Genomic DNA, 18,032 nt, shown 5'->3' with positions numbered 1-18,032 from the left:
TCGCAATGCGATACTGATGAAAAAGACAATTCAAGTCAAAGCACTTTGAAGCGCCGAAATCAAAAACGGCGCCGTTTCGCCTGCTAGCGCAGCGAATCCGTGTGCTTCAATATGGCGGCGTCGGCGAGGTTGTCTTCATCCTGAACTAAAACTTTCAATAAACTAAAAGTAGTTGCACTCCATCTCCTCTCCCTCTCTCCCCTCCTACGGCGGCGCCGCTCCTCCTCTCGCATTTCGACCGTGCATCCACCTACGGGGTGCGCGACTAGCGCGCGCTCTCCGGAGCAGGCGCCGGTCGCAGCCATCTCGATCAGCGCCGCGCGCGCGCCGATCGAGGCGGCCGTGCGCCGGGTCTCACCAGAGCATTTCAGCTTGCATTTTGTCGCAATGTGTTCAGGTTAAAATATTACTCACTGCTGAAACATAATTGCCGAATGTTGACAGGGATTTCCCGCCAGAATAGTTTCGGCTGTGAGTGTCGTACACCACATGTACGCGATTTGGGCGTTGGTTCAACTCGCCGTCATCTCCGTGTGTCCGTAGTTCGCCACCTTTGGCCACTAAGCGGCATGCTTTATAAAATTTGTAAATATGCGGCGGACAGGAACAATTTTGCAACAGTCTGTGTATGATTTCTTTGCAGCGTTGACTGGATTGCGAGCTGCCGGTAAACTTGAGAAGTGTGGCAGCAGTTGTCTTCCATGTATATTCAACTTCAGCTGCAGATCAAATTAACTATAGGCGGCGGAAGCTGCAGTCTGTGTGGAGTCTTTTCAGCTTTGACTGACTTGTGAGCTACCGGTAAACTTGGGAGGTAGCAGTTATTTTTTTTTAATATTTGTCTCTGAGACGGTGCCGTTTTCAGCTGTCATGGTGTGTCACCATACGTATACGATTTTGGCGTCGGTTTAACTTGCCTTCACTTCCTTGAGTCCGTCAGCCGTTGATAAAAGTGCGCAACATGCTTGAAAAAAATTTAACTAGGCTGCGGAAGCTGCAGTCTGTGTGGTTTCTTTGCAGGTTGGACTGAATTGTAAGCTACCCTTAAACTTGAGAAGCGTGGTAGCAGTTTTTTTATATATTTTGCGCTGAAACGGTTCGGTTTTCAACTGTCAGTGCGTGACACCATTCGTACGCGATGTCTGCGTTGGTTGAACTCGCCTTCACCACCGTGCTTTTATCAGCTGCTGGGCAAAGAGCGCAACATGCTTGAAAAAAAAATTAAATAGCTAGCGGGAACAATTTAGCAGCAGGCCACGTGGCAGCAAAACACGCGGCGATATGTGCCGCGCCGCTGGAAAGGCGGAAGCTGCAAGCCCAGCAAAAAAAAAAAAAAAAAAGAGGCGCGCACGGGACGGCGCTCGACCAATGAGAGGGTCGAACGACGAAGGATAGCACTGGAGAGGAGGTGGGCGGCAAACTTCACATGTTGGCGCTACTTTTAGTTTATTGAGGGGTTTTACCCTGAACGGCGGCGCTGCATCGAGGCACCCTAGCGGCGTCCGTAAATTGCTGCGCTTGCTAGGCAACGGCTCTGTGACTCCCGCCAAGCCAAACTTTTCGTTCGTGGCCAATCTAGCTTTCGCTACAAAAATCTAGGGGCACTTTAGCTGCCACTTTGCAGCTTATACTGAGCCAGAAAAACGCTGAAGTTTGGCAACTCAAATTATGCTGGTTGCATTGCTTCTGTCCATATAAAAACTGTACTTATAGATCGAAAAAGCACAGGTTCAGTATGCTTAATTGATACAGCTGGCAAAGCCCCAGGTGGCGAAGGGTGGCTGTTCCTGGCCCTACGGGGCTGGGACTGGTAGGTCAACACCGCTTGCGGTGGGGGCTAGCCTGCCACGGAATTTTTATCTGTTGTAAGCCGTCATTGCACCCGCCACCACTTCGGTGGTGGACAACGGCTGTTGCGCCGCGCGTCTTTTTCTCTCTCTTCTTTTTCTTTCCTCTCTATTTTCTCTTCTATCCGCACAAGGCAAGCGGAGGTGTCGTGTGCTGTTCGATGTCTCCGCTTGTCTTGTTGCGGAACGAAGAGGCGTCGTGTGCTGTGCGATGTCAGCGAACGTTAATGATCCCCAGGTGGTCGAAATTACTCCGTAGCCCTTCACTACGGCTCCTCTTTCTCTCTTTACACTTTCACTCCCACCTTCCTCCCTTCCCCAACGGCGCGGTTGCGGTGTCCACAGAAAACAAGTGAGACAGTTACCGCGCCTTTCCCTTCCTATAAATAAATAAATTAGACAAGCGGAGGTGGCTCAGCTGCAGAGCCAGTAGCAGGCCCGTACATTTTCTTTTACTTCTTCCTACACCTACAACAAATACAGCAGGCATCAGCGGCGTTTCAAATTGGTTTACAGCAACGAAAAGGTCCAGTATCTGACACAATTCTCCGCGGACACTTTGAACGAGCTGTACAGAAAAGGAGGGCAGTGAAAACAGAAAAAAGTGCCGTGGTGTAATGCTTCGGACCACTTCGCCACAAACGCGTTCGCCTCATCGCACTTTAGTAGCCCTATAATTTGTTTAGTTGTCTACTGGCCAGAATCCTTGCCGCTTCCGGCGAGACCCTACCCTTTCCTAAGTTCCAGATGGCCGTTTTGCTATCCCTAATTATAAAATCGGCTTCCGTTCCGACGCGAGCGAGCGCTATTGCAACTTCAGCCGTTTCCATGTTGCGGCTTCTAATGGTGCGGCCGATACCGGGGCACCTCGGCCGTCGTTCACCGAGGCGACAGCCAGATCCTACTTGCCACTTTCCACGTCCACGTACACAGCCGACTTGCTGTCCATCGAATCGAAGCATCTGATTATTGCTTGCGCCCGCTTCTCCCTCCTCTCTGTGTTAATATGGGATGCATGTTAAGAGGGAGGGGGAATGATTATATTTTCTCGACAGTCCTGCGGGTTGCTTGATTTTTTTCGTAGTCCTCTGTCTGTCTGCAGGCCTAACATACTGAACCTCTCCAGCTGCGTATTTCTGACAGCCTCCGGTATTTCGTCAGGCAGCTAGCAAATACCACAGAGCAGATCACGCGAATGATCACAAGAATCTCCAACAAATGAAGAGGCATGATGGAGGAGGACACAAGTGGGCTGCTACAGGCCCTCGTTGTAAGTCGCATTGTATATGGTGTCCCCTACCAATTGCGCTCTGACAGGAAAAAGAACAACTGTAGGCAATCCTGAGGAAAGCCTACAAATGCGCTCTTGGACTACCTGTCAACACCTCAAAGGAAAAATTCTCTAAAGTGAGCATAAACAACGCAGTGCAAAAGCACATCGAGGCCCACCTTCTCGCGCAGAACATAAGACTCATGCAGACGAAAACGGGAAGGAACACGGTGAATATACTTGGCATGCGAGATGCTTGCACAGAAATAAATAGCATGGGGAGCATACCGTTGGAGATAAGAGAGATCATCGAGGTCAAGCCGATTCCGAAGAATATGTATCCGAAAATACACAAGGCCAGAAGAGAGGCAAGATCGGAGGCATATGACAGAAGCTTTGCAGGGGAAAAAAAAACATTGTACGTCGACGCGACCACATACAAGGAACAATACGGAGCGGTAGACAGCGTGGTTGATTACCAGCTTAGGGAAATCAACTATGGTTCGATCAAGAGCAACAACATTGAGCGGCAATCGCTCTCGCTATCACCCACCAGGGCGAGGATCCACTGTGGCCATCCGCATACTCAAGGCAAGAAGAATCAACTTTCCGAGATGCTTCATAGCGTGGACACCAGGCCATGAGACTGTCAAAGGTAACCAACGTGCCGACGCCAATGCCCGAGCATACGCAAACCGGGAGGCGCACAACGAAGGGGAACTGGACGCAGTCTCTAGACGCTATGGAGCCATCCTTGAACATTAACTAGCCTTAAGAAGGATCTACCCACCTCCCCACGAAGACCTTAACAAAAATCAGCCGGTTGCTTGGAGACAGCTACAGACTAACACATACCCCAATCTGAGTCTACTCAGTAAAATTCATCCCACAACATATGAGAATAAATGCCCACTATGCGGGGAATCCCCTACACTCTACCATGTTACACGGGCGCATCAAAAAACGCAGGTAGCAACAATAAACACCACACCTACACCGGAGCAGTGGGAGGCTGCGTTGTCCTGCTCGACGCCTGATGACCAGCTCAAGCTGATCGACAGAGCGTGCAAGACGGCAAAGGTCACTGGGGCCCTGGATTGACGGCCCCACCCACGCAGGGAGAATTACCTTTTTCTAAATGAAGTTTTTCATTCATTTATTCATCCCAGATATTCTGCACTCCTATAGAAAGGAGCTTCTCTGTGGATGTGGTAATTGGTAAACCCTGGGCCCTCTTTATGCACAAATTGAATGAGAGAGTGTAACCTCCTCTTCTTCGACCTGACATTTAAGAACAGCGTGGCATGGCTCTCGCGGGTTATTACGTAAGCTTGGGTTAGTTTACGCAAGCTTCTTTCCTTCAGACCTCGTCCTTTCAGCGCGACCCTTCGATGTCATGCTGATGTCACATCTGGTCATAACATCATCATGACGTTAGTTCCTATTATTAAGCTGGACTAAGAACTCACTCGGCCCCTGTCCCGGATAAAATATCCAATGTCATGCTCAGGAACCTAGACGACGACTCGATAGAGGCGATTGCAGGATACATGAACAAAGTATGAAAGGAAGGTAAATTACCGGAGCAATGGAAACAGGCAGAGGTGGTTCTCATCCCCAAGCCGGGGAAGGAGCCAAAATTGGGAAACCCAAGACCGAACCCGCTGACGTCGTGCGTGGGGAAACTCATGGAGCACGTAGTGCAGACGAGGTTAGCGAGATACATTGAAGATGGAAACATGTGGCCGCACGAGATGATGGGATTTAGACCTAAGCTTAGCACGCAGGATGTAATGCACTGACTAAAACATGACATTATAGACAAGAAAGGGTTAGATGCGAAGGTGATCCTAGGTCTTGACCTCACGAAGGCCTTCGACACCTTCCGACACGAGACGGTGCTCAGAGGTCTGGAGGAAGTAAACGTGGGCAAGAGAACATACGAGTATATCAAGGAATTCCTCCGAGATAGGAAGGCGGCGATCAAATTCCAGGAAGCAGATTCCCCCAGCATAAGGCTGGGCAGCAAAGGTACCCCGCAAGGAGCCATACTGTCCCCTTTCCTATTTAACATAGCTATGAGAGGTCTCCCGGAAATTCAGCATGTACGCCGACGACATAAACATTTGGGTGAGTAGCTGAAGCGACGCGGAAATTGAGTGGAGTTTGGAAAGGGCAGCACGCGTAGTGGTGAAGTATGCGGCCGAAAGAGGCCTGGCGTGTTCACCGCAAAAGTCAGAGCTTTTTGTATATAATAGCGACGACAGGAACAAGAAAGAAGTAGAAATTAAAGTGGTGGTGGATGGCCTGGAAGTGCCCAGGGTCAAGAACATCAGGATCCTAGGCATGTTTATCAAAAAGAAGGGCAACAACGCCAACATCATAAAGAAATTAGCCACATATGCAGACCCAGTAGTAGACATATTCAGGAGGGTAGCAGTAAAGGGGACAGGACTAAAAGAAAGGAACCTCCTGAAAATGTCACAGGCGTACGTAATAAGTCGGATGTGCTACGCGAAGCCGTACCTAAATATGAGCAAGACAGAAATAGAGAAGATAGACAGAATATTGAGGAAATGCGTCAAGCGAACTCTGGGACTCCCCATATCCACGTCGACGGAGCGGCTTGAGGAGTTCACAATAGATGGGTTGAGCTGGCAAAGGGGGTGAGAATATAATTGGAACGGCTCGGCCAGTCTGGAACGGGCAGAACAATACTCGAATGAGTAGGAATCCGGCCAGAATGTAGCATGTACAAGATGGTAAACATCCCGCCAGGAATCAGGGCCAAGATACGCGTCCACATATGCCGCGAAACATGCATCCCGAGTACAGCAAAGAAAGGCGAGAGCATAGGGCTAAGGCCTGCGAGAGAAAGGTGAGGAAGCGACCGGCAGGCTAGGTGGTTGAGCATGGTGATGACTATCACCACCCTGTTTCCATCCATTCATCCATGTGACAGTACACAAAGTTGTGTTATGATTATGATAAATAGCTGAAGGCTTTGCGGGCAAACTTCATGGGGCAGGATGTTGTTGCAATGTCTTTGGGAAGGCCATTCCAGTCCGCGGCGGCGCGAGGGTGCACGTGGACCGCTGATCTGGAGTTGGTGGAGAGTGCGATACGATGTGCGTGCCAGCGGGACCACAGTGGGCGCAGTTGAAGATGAGTTTATTAGTTAATCCAAATATACAAGCATATGCAGCGAGAGGTCCCGAGGTATAAGAGGTATAAAGCGGGACATATTTTGTCCAAGGGGGTGAAGGGCGGCTGTTCCTGGCCCTACGGGGCTGAGACGATAGGTCAACGCCGCATGCGGCAGGGGCTAGCCAGCCACCGAACTTTTATCTGTTGTAAGCCGTCATTGCACCCGCCACCGCTTAGGTGGCAGACGACGGCTGTTGCGGCGCGCGTCGTTCTCTCCCTCTTCTTTTTCTTCTCTGCTTTCTCTCTTCTGTCCGCACGAGGCAGAGGAGGTTGCTCAGCTTGCCCCGCCGTGGGGGTGCAGTGGTAAGACGCCCGACTACTGTGCCGGAGTACCCGGGTTCGAACCCGACCTCGACGGCTGCGTTTCGATGGAGGCGAAACGAAGAGGCGTCCCTGTGCTGTGCGATGTCAGCGCACGTTAAAGATCCCCAGGTGGTCGAAATTACTCTGTAGCCCTCCACTACGGCTCCTCTTTCTATCTTTCCACTTTCACTCCCACCTTCCTCCCTTCCCTTACGGCGCGGTTGAGGTATCCCCAGAAAAGAAGTGAGGCAATTACCGCGCCTTTCCCCTCCTATAACAATCAGTGGCTCAGCTTGGAGTCGAAACAAAGAGGCGTCCGTGTGCTGTGCGATGTCAGCGCACGTTAAAGATCCCCAGGTGGTCCAAATTACTGCGAAGCCCTCCATTACGGCTAATCTTTCTCTCTTCCCCTTTCACTCCCGCCTTCCTCCCTTTCCTTACGGTGTGGTTGAGGTGTCCACAGAAAACCAAGTGAGACAGTTACCGCGCCTTTCCCTTCCTATAAATAAATCAGTAAATCAGTAAAAGCGGAGGTGGCTCAGCTGCAGAGCCAGTAGCAGGCCCGTGCATATTCTTTTACTCCTTCCTACAGCTACAACAAGTACAGCAGGCATCAGCGGCGTTTCAAGTTGGTTTACAGCAACGAAAAGGTGCAGTATCTGTCGCAATTCTCAGCAGACACTTTAAACGAGCTGTAAAGAAAAGGAGGGCAGTGAAAACAGAAAGAAGTGCCGTAGTGTAAGGCTTCGGACACTTCGCCACAAACGCGTTCACCTCATCGCACTTTAGTACCCGTATAATTTTTTTAATTGTCTACTGGCCAGAATCCTTGCCGCTTCCAGCGAGACCCTACCCTTTCCTAAGTTCCAGATGGCCGTTTTGCTATCCCTAATTATAAAATCGGCTTCCGTTCCGATGCGAACGAGCGCTATTGCAACTTCAGCCGTTTCCATGTTGCGGCTTCTAATGGTGGCGGCCGATACCGGGGCACCTCGGCCGTCGTTCACCGAGGCGACAGCCAGATCGTACTTGCCACTTGCCACGTCCACGTACACAACCGGCTTGCTGTCCATCGAATCGAAGCATCTGATTAGTGCTTGCGCCCGCTTCTCCCTCCTCTCTGTGTTAATATGGGATGCATGTTAAGAGGGAGGGGGAATGATTATATTTTCTCGACATTCCTGCGGGTTGCTTGATTTTTTTCGTAGTCCTCTATCTGTCTGCAGGCCTAACGTACTTAACCTCTCCAGCTGCGTATTTCTGACAGCCTCCGGTATTTCGTCAGGCAGCTAGCAAATACCACAGAGCAGATCACGCGAATGATCACAAGAATCTCCAACAGAAGATTAGGCATGTCCGAGGAGGACACATGTAGGCTGGTACAGGCCCTCGTTGTAAGTCGCATTGTATATGGTGTCCCCTACCAATTGCACTCGGACAGGAAGAGGAACAACTGTAGGCAATCCTGAGGAAAGCCTACAAATGCGCTCTTGGACTACCGGTCAACACCTCAAAGGAAAAATTCTCTAAAGCGAGCATAAACAACGCAGTGCAAGAGCACATCGAGGGCCACCTTCTCGCGCAGAAAATAAGACTCATGCAGATGAAAACGGGAAGGAACAAGGTGAATATACTTGGCATGCGAGATGCTTGCACAGAAATAAATAGCACGGGCAGCATATCGAAGGAGATAAGAGAGATCATTAAGGTCCAGCCGATTTCGAAAAATATGTATCCGAAAATACACAAGGCCAGAAGAGAAGCAAGACCGGAGACACATGACAGAAGCTTTGCAGGGGAAAAAAACATTGTACGTCGACGCGACCACACGCAAGGAACAATACGGAGTGGTAGGCAGCGTGGTTGATTACCAGCTTAGGGAAATCAACTACGGTTCGATCAAGAGCAACAACATTGAGCGGCAATCACTCTCGCTATCACCACCCACCAGGGCGAGGATGCACTGTGGCCATCCGCATACTCAAGGCAAGAAGAATCACCTTTTCGAGATGCTTCATAGCGTGGACACCAGGCCATGAGACTGTCAAAGGTAACCAACGTGCCGACGCCAATGCCCGAGCATACGCCAACCGGGAGGCTCATAACGAAGGGGAACTGGACGTAGTCCCCAGACGCTATGGAGCCATCCTTGAACATTACTAGCCTTAAGGAGTATCTACACACCTCCCCACGAAGACCTTAACAGAGATCAGTCGGTTGCCTGGAGACCGCTACAGACTACCGCATACTCCAACCTGAGTCTACTCAGTAAAATCCATCCCACAACATATGAGAATAAATGCCCACTATACGGGGAATCCCCTACACTCTAACATGTTACACGGGTGCATCAAAAACGCAGGTAGCACCAATAAACACCACACCTACACCGGAGCAGTGGGAGGCTGCGCTGTCCTGCTCGACGCCTGATGACCAGCTCAAGCTGATCGACAGAGCGCGCAAGACGGCAAAGACCACTGGGGCCCTGTATTGACGGCCCCACCCACGCAGGGAGTAATATTTTACCTCACCGGCGGGGTAACTTGTGATGCTGCAACCATTAAAAACACTCCGTTCATGGGCCGCATTTAAAACAATGCTCGCAGAAGTCTTTGCTCACCCGGCTGTCAGGATAATGCGCGCGCCGAGCAGCGCGTGAGTGAATGGCCACAGCAGGGCGGTGAAAGCTTCACAAGCTATATCGAAGAAGTAGTCAACTTTGTGGGGCTCCGCAGCCCCTTTAAGTGTTTTAAACCGCGCGCGCGTCTTTCTATTTGTATTGCGTGTGCACGGGCAGCGCGAGTGCGCATGAGCAAGCAGATAATCTTGGGGGGGGCGTGATGTTAGCGGCGAAAGACGACGGTAGATAAGCGCGTCGGAAGCAAGGCGCGGGGCCTTTTTTGCCCCGGCGGAGAGGCCGGCGCGGCCATGGCGCGACAGCCGGCGAGCGTCATGGGCCAGCAGGATGCGCACGGACGACTGAAAGAAGATCGCCGACGCGAAGATGGAAGCAGTGCCTGCAAGAACCGCCTAGGCGTATTAGTGTGAGTTGCTTTCCCGCGAGGAGCAATCTTTCTTGTGCCGCCGTTAGCGCTTTGGCCCCATTGCTCGTTTTATTCGCTCCGCATTGTTTTGTTTCGCCGCGGTAAGGCCCTGACATTCTTCCCGCTTTCCGTTGGTGTTCTATGGTCGCGCGCATGAACAGCCTGTTCTCAGCGCAGTAGCGCCTTATGTTTCTTTGTTTTGCTTTTTTTTGTTTATCCGGAATAAACCGGTGTTTTTAAGAGACTGGATTTGTCACTCGTCGGGCGAGACCATGGCTCGCGAACCCGTTTTTTGAAGGCGCGGCCTTCAACTTGTCCAAACGTATGAACGCCAACATGATGACGCCTTCCAAATGTTGCCAGTGCGTGACGTGCGCACCGTCGCCAAAGTCGTCACGCTGTACCATAGTTTCAAGGACTGCGCCAGCAGAAAGTACTGACGCGCCAGCCTCAAGCACATGTTGAATTGCTTGAGACTGACTGCTACAGCCGGCAGCCAATCATTGCTGAAGCACATTAAAGCATTTATTCGCGGAGAGGTGGCGCATTAGCTTTCCTTCCTTCCTAGCCTTCAATAGCAGCCACACCATTTGGCCTCTGCATTGCGGGAGGCTATTCAGGAGCAGCTTGATGATTCGCTTCCACCTGCCCGTCCGCCATCAGTTGTCGCTGCTGCTCCTGTGACTTTCCCCAAAGCCATTCAAAGACCTGTCGTCGCTCCTATGGCCTAGGACGATGTCCTCCCAAGGCCTATCACCGGTGCTTTGAGTTATCCATGCCGACATCGTTGCATGACGCCGCCAACTTACACTATACCGTCAGTATCTTAGCAAGTGCCATCAGATGTCGCTGCTGCTCCTGTGACTTTCCCCGAAGCCATTCCAAGACCTGTCGTCGCTCCTACGGCCTAGGACGATGTCATCCCAAGGCCTATCACCGGTGCTTTGAGTTATCCATGCCGACATCGTTGCATGACGCCGCCAACTTACACTATACCGTCAGTATCTTAGCAAGTGCCATCAGATGTCGCTGCTGCTCCTGTGACTTTTCCTGAAGCCATTCCAAGAACTGTCGTCGCTCCTATGGCCTAGGACGATGCCATCCCAAGGCCTATCACCGGTGCTTTGAGTTATCCATGCCGACATCGTTGCATGACGCCGCCAACTTACACTATACCGTCAGTATCTTTGCAAGTGCCAACACCATATTTTTGATCGGCTACAAGACACCGCAGTTCCTGGCGCACAACAGATAACCGGCAAATTTTGACACTTGCGAGCTGGCTGGGCATAATGCCCGATAATGTCGAAACCATCTCCCAGTGTCAGCACCACATAAGCAAGGTTGTGAGTACTGGTCTTTGACGCCTCAGTTATCCGCGCCTACTGAGCGTCCACCAAGCCGTAAGTTCTCAAAAAACAAAAAGGCTCGGCCATCTCCGACCGCCATTCACCGTCGCTGCGACGATACTCCATCTCTCCGACTCGACATCGACTAAACGCTTCACGTGAGAAAATCTAGAAGCCGCAATTCTTGAGGCGAGAACTGCGACTTCGTCGAACTTTACAAGTTCTCCTCTATCGTAGGCCAACCTCATTGAAGTTTTCATCGAGGGCGTTTCTGTTATGACTCAAAGTGACATTAGCGCAGCGATGTCGGCAATGGACGCAAACTTTTGTAGCTGCATAAAAAATTCAAGATACCAATTGCAGGAATTTGGTTGCGAACGGCAAGCGCTCAGCAAAACCAAGCCTTTAGCAGCCTTCAAGACTCGAATTGTAAACCAGAACTGATTTGTGTACAATTGAGTTCGTCCTGCTGCAAAGTTGTTCACAGGCTGTTTTATCTTAGGCTGGGATCTCCTGTCCCGTCACGCCGCTATAATCGATTGCGCTTGCGCTGAAGTTGGCTTTTCAGTGGTGACCGGGCCCGTGCTAGGTTATGCTCTTCTAGGCTTTGCGCTAAAGCTCGTTGCCGAAGACATCGAAATTCTTCCCTCTTCTCTGCTTGCAAATATCGCTTGTGACGCTGCGATGGAACGGTCCTCTTCCTAGCACATACATTTCTTCGCCGAAAGTGCCTTCCATTGCCCTATGCTGCGCTCACCATTTCTGGTGGTTTCTCTGCACTCTGGGCCTTTAAATCGTTTCCTATCGCACGGCGTTGCGCCACGGTGAATGTCTCGGAAGCCTACAACCTATCACATCGGTTACGAAGCGCCGCACCTCGCCATGACTGCGCTCAGCCCTCCACTTTCTGTACCCACTCGCTCTTCCACATAACTGTTACACCACTCCATCGACACCAATCTTCCTATGGCACAGTGAACGCAGCTTCACACCCTGCTTCAACACCTAAATTCCTCCTACGGCTCAAATCAAACTTCCCTGATCCAAAGTGCAACAGTCCATTATAAGATCGAAACCGGTGCCCACGAACCGCGGCTCCAGTGGCCGTATCGTGTGCCTGCAATTGAGCGCAAGGTTATTGAAGAGCAAGTAGACTACAAGCCGTAGAATGGCGTCATTCAAGCCTCAAACAGTGCTTGCGTTTCGCCGGTTGTTGCTGTGCTTGTTATAAAGAAAGATGGCTTCATCATCTCCTTTGTGGGCTACCGCCAGCATAATAAGATTGCAAAGAAAGGCGACTATCATCTTCGACGGATCGATATCGCGCTGGACTGTTTGACATTGTGCTGAACTCTTTGCCGCTCTAGGTGTATGTTCCGGGTGCTGGCTAGTACCGATGGAAGCGGCCGACCGCTGTAAAACTGCCTTTGTTACACCTTACGGCTTGTACAAATATATTGTTACGCCTTTCGGACTTTCCAATGCTCCTACGACATTTGAGAGAATATGGGCACCATTGTGCGTGGACTGAAATTGAAAACCTGCCTCTGCTATCCTAATGATATTGATACGTGACAAGGTTAGTCGTATTTTCTCCTGACTTCGACACTCATCTCTACCACCTGAAGCATGTCCTGACCTGCCAATTTGATCCGGCTTGCAGCTCAAGTTTAAACAAATGTTTTGCCTCCTGTCATCTGCCTAGTTTAGAACATGTTGGCTCTATGAATGGGTTTCTTCAGACACGGCCAAACTTCGTGCAGTCGCTGCCTTTTCCAAGACGATATTCGTCAAAGACGTGCGCAGCCTCCAAGGCGTGGGGAGTCTTGCTGCTGCTGTGACTGCGAGCGGACGCATGCCACATCGGCTCCGTCAAGTTTCGCTAATTATTGCGGCGTACCAATTCGGGCCCTCTTGAAATTTGTGCTACTGTATTCCTAACATCATCAGGATACTGTGAACGCCAAATATAGCCAGGTGGCCCAATTTTCATTTAGCGAGGGGAGATTTTCACTCTGCCACGAGGAGTTGGCGCTAGGCCTAACGGCTGCGTCGCTCCCGGAGGCAGTGACTCACCCTCGTCACCTATCAAGATGGCTTCTCAAGCTTCTCTGAGGGGATACGACCCTTCCGAAATGGTCTGGAAGACTGTTTCGACTGTCCAACCTGAAGCTGTGACGGAACCTGCCCGTTTCAAGCACGAGGAGCTCTTTCAACTTGTCAGCCGGCGTTCCAGAGCCGGCTCCAACACAGCGGCTGCCACACCGGCGGCGTCCCAAACCAAGCAGCAAGCGCCAGCGTACGAATCTGCCTCATCGCTTCGAAACCAAGCTAAGCCGTGTCTGTGGAAGCCCCGTCCTATGCCACGGGTGCACCCTCAAGACTATGTTGTCGTCATCAAGCCCAGGGTCACCGCGGACCTGAGGAACACCTTCCGACGCGGTGAGCTAGGCAAGGCACTGAACTCGCACCTAGGCATTTCTGCTGCCGACAATGTTCTCGACATTGTACCCGCATGGGAGCAAAATCTGCTTGTTGTAGGGACACGAAATCCAGACCTCGCCGATCGCCTCATCGGCGAATTTAATTTGCCAACTGGTAAAGGCCCCCTACCAGTGCACGGGAATTTAAAGCTTACCGGAGACGTGTGCCGCGGTATCATCGGGGGCATCGCCGACGATGAAACAACCAAGGCTATCTTGGGGCTCGACCTAACTAAAGCGCGACGCTCACTGCCCAAATTGTCTGGCGAGGAGGCCAGATCGCCAGCATCCGCCGGCTCGGGAAATCAACCATCGCGCTCATCACATTTGTGGGAAAGGTGGTCCCGCGATACGTCCATTACAACGGGGAACTTACACCCGTCCGAGAATATAAGCGAACTGTGCCGGCATGTGTAAAGTGTGGTGCGGTGGGACACCGCTCGGACATTTGCCCCACGCCGAACTCTCCAAGGTGCGGCCTTTGCGGCCAAACTGTGACTGTGACGCAGGACGGTCCTGCGCCACACGAATGCAACCCGACCTGTGCAATCTGTGGATTAGGCCACCCCACGGGATCGAGAGATTGCACGGCCAAATTTCGCCGACTCCATCTTGCCGGAGCCAGACCTTCACAACCTGATGGACCTGAGACGCCAGCGTCTGAAAGCAAGCAAGGTCACTCCACCGGCAGAGCCAATGGCGGAGCGCCACGGTGCGATCCTACCACCGGCTCACACCAAAGTGACATGAACACAGACTCCTCCTCTCCATTACAGTCGTCAACTGGGAAGAAGGGGAAGAGGAAGAAGAAAAACAAGAAAAAGAAGCAGACGCCGCCACCGCCCCCCAACGGAGACGATGCTAAGCACTTCCCCGCCCTCAATCCAGATGGCGCTGCCGGATCCCGGGCCCCGGCGCAGCAACAAAACACTCAGGTGAGCAGCTGGGCGCGGGCCGCCTCCTGCGTTCCCTCATCCTCACTCGCTTCCCCTTCCTCGATACACGGCGTTGATGTCGAAAGCCGCAGGCAAAATGAGCAGCTTAAAGCGCAGATCGGGCAACTGCTCGCCAAAATTCAAAATTTAGAGGAAAAACTGTCCGCTTGACGGGTGTCTCGAGTCCCGACGCCATGGAGAGTGAGCCCGAATTGCCGCCCGCGTTCGCGTCGGCAATGGCCGCGATGGAGGCGCGCCTCACCTCCCATTTCCAGAAAATGGTAGAAGCGGCCATGGGCTGCTTGGAGACCAAATGTAAGGCATCGGTCCCTGCAGCCATCACCCGCTGCATGAAATCAACCACCCGAACGAGCCATCGGCTCGAAGGGATCCAAGCCTTCAACAGGCACAAGAAAATTGTCGTCAGTCCCACAGATGCGAAATCAGAGGACTCCAAACCCGCACCCCCACCCGGTGCTGGCTCTGGGTCGGAGTCTCATAACCCCCCATCTATCATTTCCGTTCCTAATCGTGGCAGGACGGCTTAACACGCGTTCCTCTCCTCCCAAAGCTCACAATTCCATAACCGTAACGCAGTGGAACTGTAGAGGCTTTAAGGCTCGGCAGAAACGCGCGAACCTGCGTCTCTACCTCGAAACATTCGAGGCTTTGCCCGCCGTGGTCGCCCTCCAAGAGCCAGGAGCGGCAGCCAAGTTGACTAATTACGCGACGTTCCAGCATGACCCTTTGTCGTGTCTCCTCGTGCACAAATCATACACAGCCACCGAAATTGACCTCGATCTCAACATACCCTATTCATAAATGATGGTGAGGATCCTCCCTCTTAGGCGATCGGATCCTGCCCTGCACGTGCTTAACGTATACTGCTCCCCGAAAATAAAGCGAGTGACCTTCGCGGGCCTCTTTAGCCGTACGCTTAAAGAGGCGGGTCGTGATCCCCTGCTGATTGTGGGTGACTTCAACGCCCCTAGCCAGCTATGGGGCTATCGTAAGGAGGAAGTGCGTGGACGCATGCTGGCAGAACTGGCGTCCACATTAGGCCTCACCCTCCACACCGACCCAGCATTTCCCACCCGCGTAGGCAACTCGGTGACCCGAGACACATGCCCGGACCTCACCTTCACTCGCAACATAAGACACGCAGACTGGATCAACACCGAGGAGACCCTCGGTAGCGACCACTGTATTCTCAACACAACCGTTTACACACGCCCCCTGAAGCGCCCCACAACGAAAGCCCGCATCACCGATTGGACTACCTTTCGCCAAAATTTCCCAACAGAAACTAACACGAACATCACAGAGCAGGGCTACACGACCTGGTCCCAGTCAGTCATGGCGCACCTTCACTCCCATGAGAAACAAATACAGCTCACAGAGGTAGTTACGGACGTGGACAACCACCTCCTGCATCTCTGGGAAGCACGCCGTGGCCTCACGCGCCGCTGGAAGCGTCAGAAACACAACAAGAAGCTGAAAGCTCGCATTGCGGATCTCACCAGGCAGGCAGCAGAGTACGCGGCCCAACTCGCTGACTCTAACTGGGTGGACCGTTGCAACACGGCGGCGAGGCAAATGTCGAGCCGCAACACGTGGCGGCTCTTCCGAGCCCTCATCAATCCAACACAGACACGCACGGAAACGCAAAAACACCTACACAAAGCCATGCACTCATTCCAAGGAAACACAATGCAGCTGGCAGTGGCGCTACGCGATCGCTACCTGTGCACAATTCAAGACCCCCGTGGATCGGCCTATTCCTATGCAGGCAGGGAAAACTCGGAGTTGGATAACCCATTCCGGCTCCACGATCTGCGGGCCAGTCTGGCCAAAATGAAGAAGGGCACTGCGCCAGGCAGGGACAAGGTCACTGTTAAACTTCTGGCGAACCTCCCTGACACGGCGCACCAGTGCCTTCTTGACTATATCAATGCAATCTGGACAGGGGAAACGCCCCTTCCCATTGAATGGAAGACGGCTCTCGTCACCTTTATTCCCAAAGCTGGGAAACCAGTCGACACGGACAACCTCCGACCCATCTCTCTCACCTCGTGTGTGGGCAAATTGATGGAGACGATGGTGCGGGATCGGCTGTCTGAGTACCTTGAACAACACAACACTTTCGCGGACACCATGTTCGGATTTCGCCCACACAGATCCGCACAGGATGTCCTGCTTCAACTCGACCGCGAAATATTGAACCCCATCACATGCACAAGAAACGACAAAATCGTCCTCGCCCTGGATCACAAAGGGGCATTCGACAATGTAACACACGAGGTCATACTCACGCACTTGAGTCAAACTCACTGCGGCACGAACACTTTCAACTACATCAAACAATTTCTCACAGACAGACTGTCTTATATCCGAATACAGGATCAAGAACACGGACCTTTTTTGCTCGGCACGAGGGGCACTCCGCAAGGCGCAGTGCTGTCCCCTCTGCTATTCAACGTTGCAATGATGCGCTTGCCTGCTCTGTTGGGTGCGGTCGAAGGTGTGCAGCACGCGCTGTACGCCGACGACATCACCCTCTGGACCACGCAAGGGCGTCTGGGGGACATGGAGACAAGCCTGCAAACGGCTGCTAGCATAGTGGACCGCTATGCCCGCAGTTGTGGTCTCCAATGCTCACCGCAGAAATCTGAATTCGTGCATCTGCGCCCCTCGCGCTCATGCTCGACTCAAATCAATCTCACCTTGCAAAGCGGTCTCATTCAAGAATCTAAGGAAATCAGAGTTCTTGGGCTCTTTATACACAACCAGAGACGATGCGACACAATACTCGCCAAGCTCCGGCAGGTGGCGGACCAGGTGGGCCGCATGGTCCGTCGGGTTTCCAACAAGCGCGGTGGGTTGCGATGCAAGGACGCCTTGCGGCTGGCGAACGCATTCGTGACCAGTCGAATCTTGTATTCGACTCCCTACCTCCACCTGCGGAAACAGGAGGAGGATACTCTCGAAGTTATCCTCCGTAAAATCATGAAACGAGCACTGGACCTCCCGGTCTCCACCTCTACCAGCCGTCTCATGACGCTGGGTGTGGTGAATACTTTCAAGGAGCTTCGGGAGGCCCATCTCACCAATAAGTACACGCGTCTAACAAAGACAGAGTCGGGTCGCCGTCTTCTTGCCCGACTTCACATCCAACACACCCAACTCACAGAGGAGAGATGTCGCATTCCCGAAAAATGGAGACGCGCCCGCCATGTGCGGCCTCTCCCCGCCAACATGTCCAAGGAGGACCATAATGGTCGGCGCCTGGCGCGGGCGGAAGCCTTGGACCGCCATTATGGAAGCAAACCAGGAGTTTTCTACGTGGATGTCTCCGGCCCAAACCCTAGGGGTTGGTACACAGCCGCGGTCATCCACAAGGGCAAAACAGTAGATGGCCTTACGTTCAAGGCCCAGTCACCAACACACGCAGAAGAGGTTGCCATCGCCCTTGCAGCCTCTGACTCCTCCTCCAAATACATCATAACCGACTCGCGAGGGGCTTGTCGGAACGTCCAGCAAGGGTGGACTGCTCCTCTAGCTTATCGCATATACAAAAATTGCAGTCGAGATTCG

At 52.3% G+C, this 18,032-nt stretch overlaps 1 pseudogene; it reads left to right on the top strand.

Moving 5' to 3' along the window:
* The first annotated feature begins 3,452 nt into the window (after positions 1-3,452).
* Positions 3,453-4,218, top strand: LOC146180663 (uncharacterized; annotated as a pseudogene).
* Positions 4,219-18,032: the final 13,814 nt, after the last annotated feature.

The sequence above is a fragment of the Amblyomma maculatum genome, chromosome 8 (genome assembly GCF_055883805.1).
Source record: "Amblyomma maculatum isolate TAMU_Amacu chromosome 8, ASM5588380v1, whole genome shotgun sequence".
Classification (NCBI taxonomy): domain Eukaryota; kingdom Metazoa; phylum Arthropoda; class Arachnida; order Ixodida; family Ixodidae; genus Amblyomma; species Amblyomma maculatum.
Note: the sequence above shows the minus strand (reverse complement) of the source record. Positions and strands in the feature narration are given on the sequence as shown.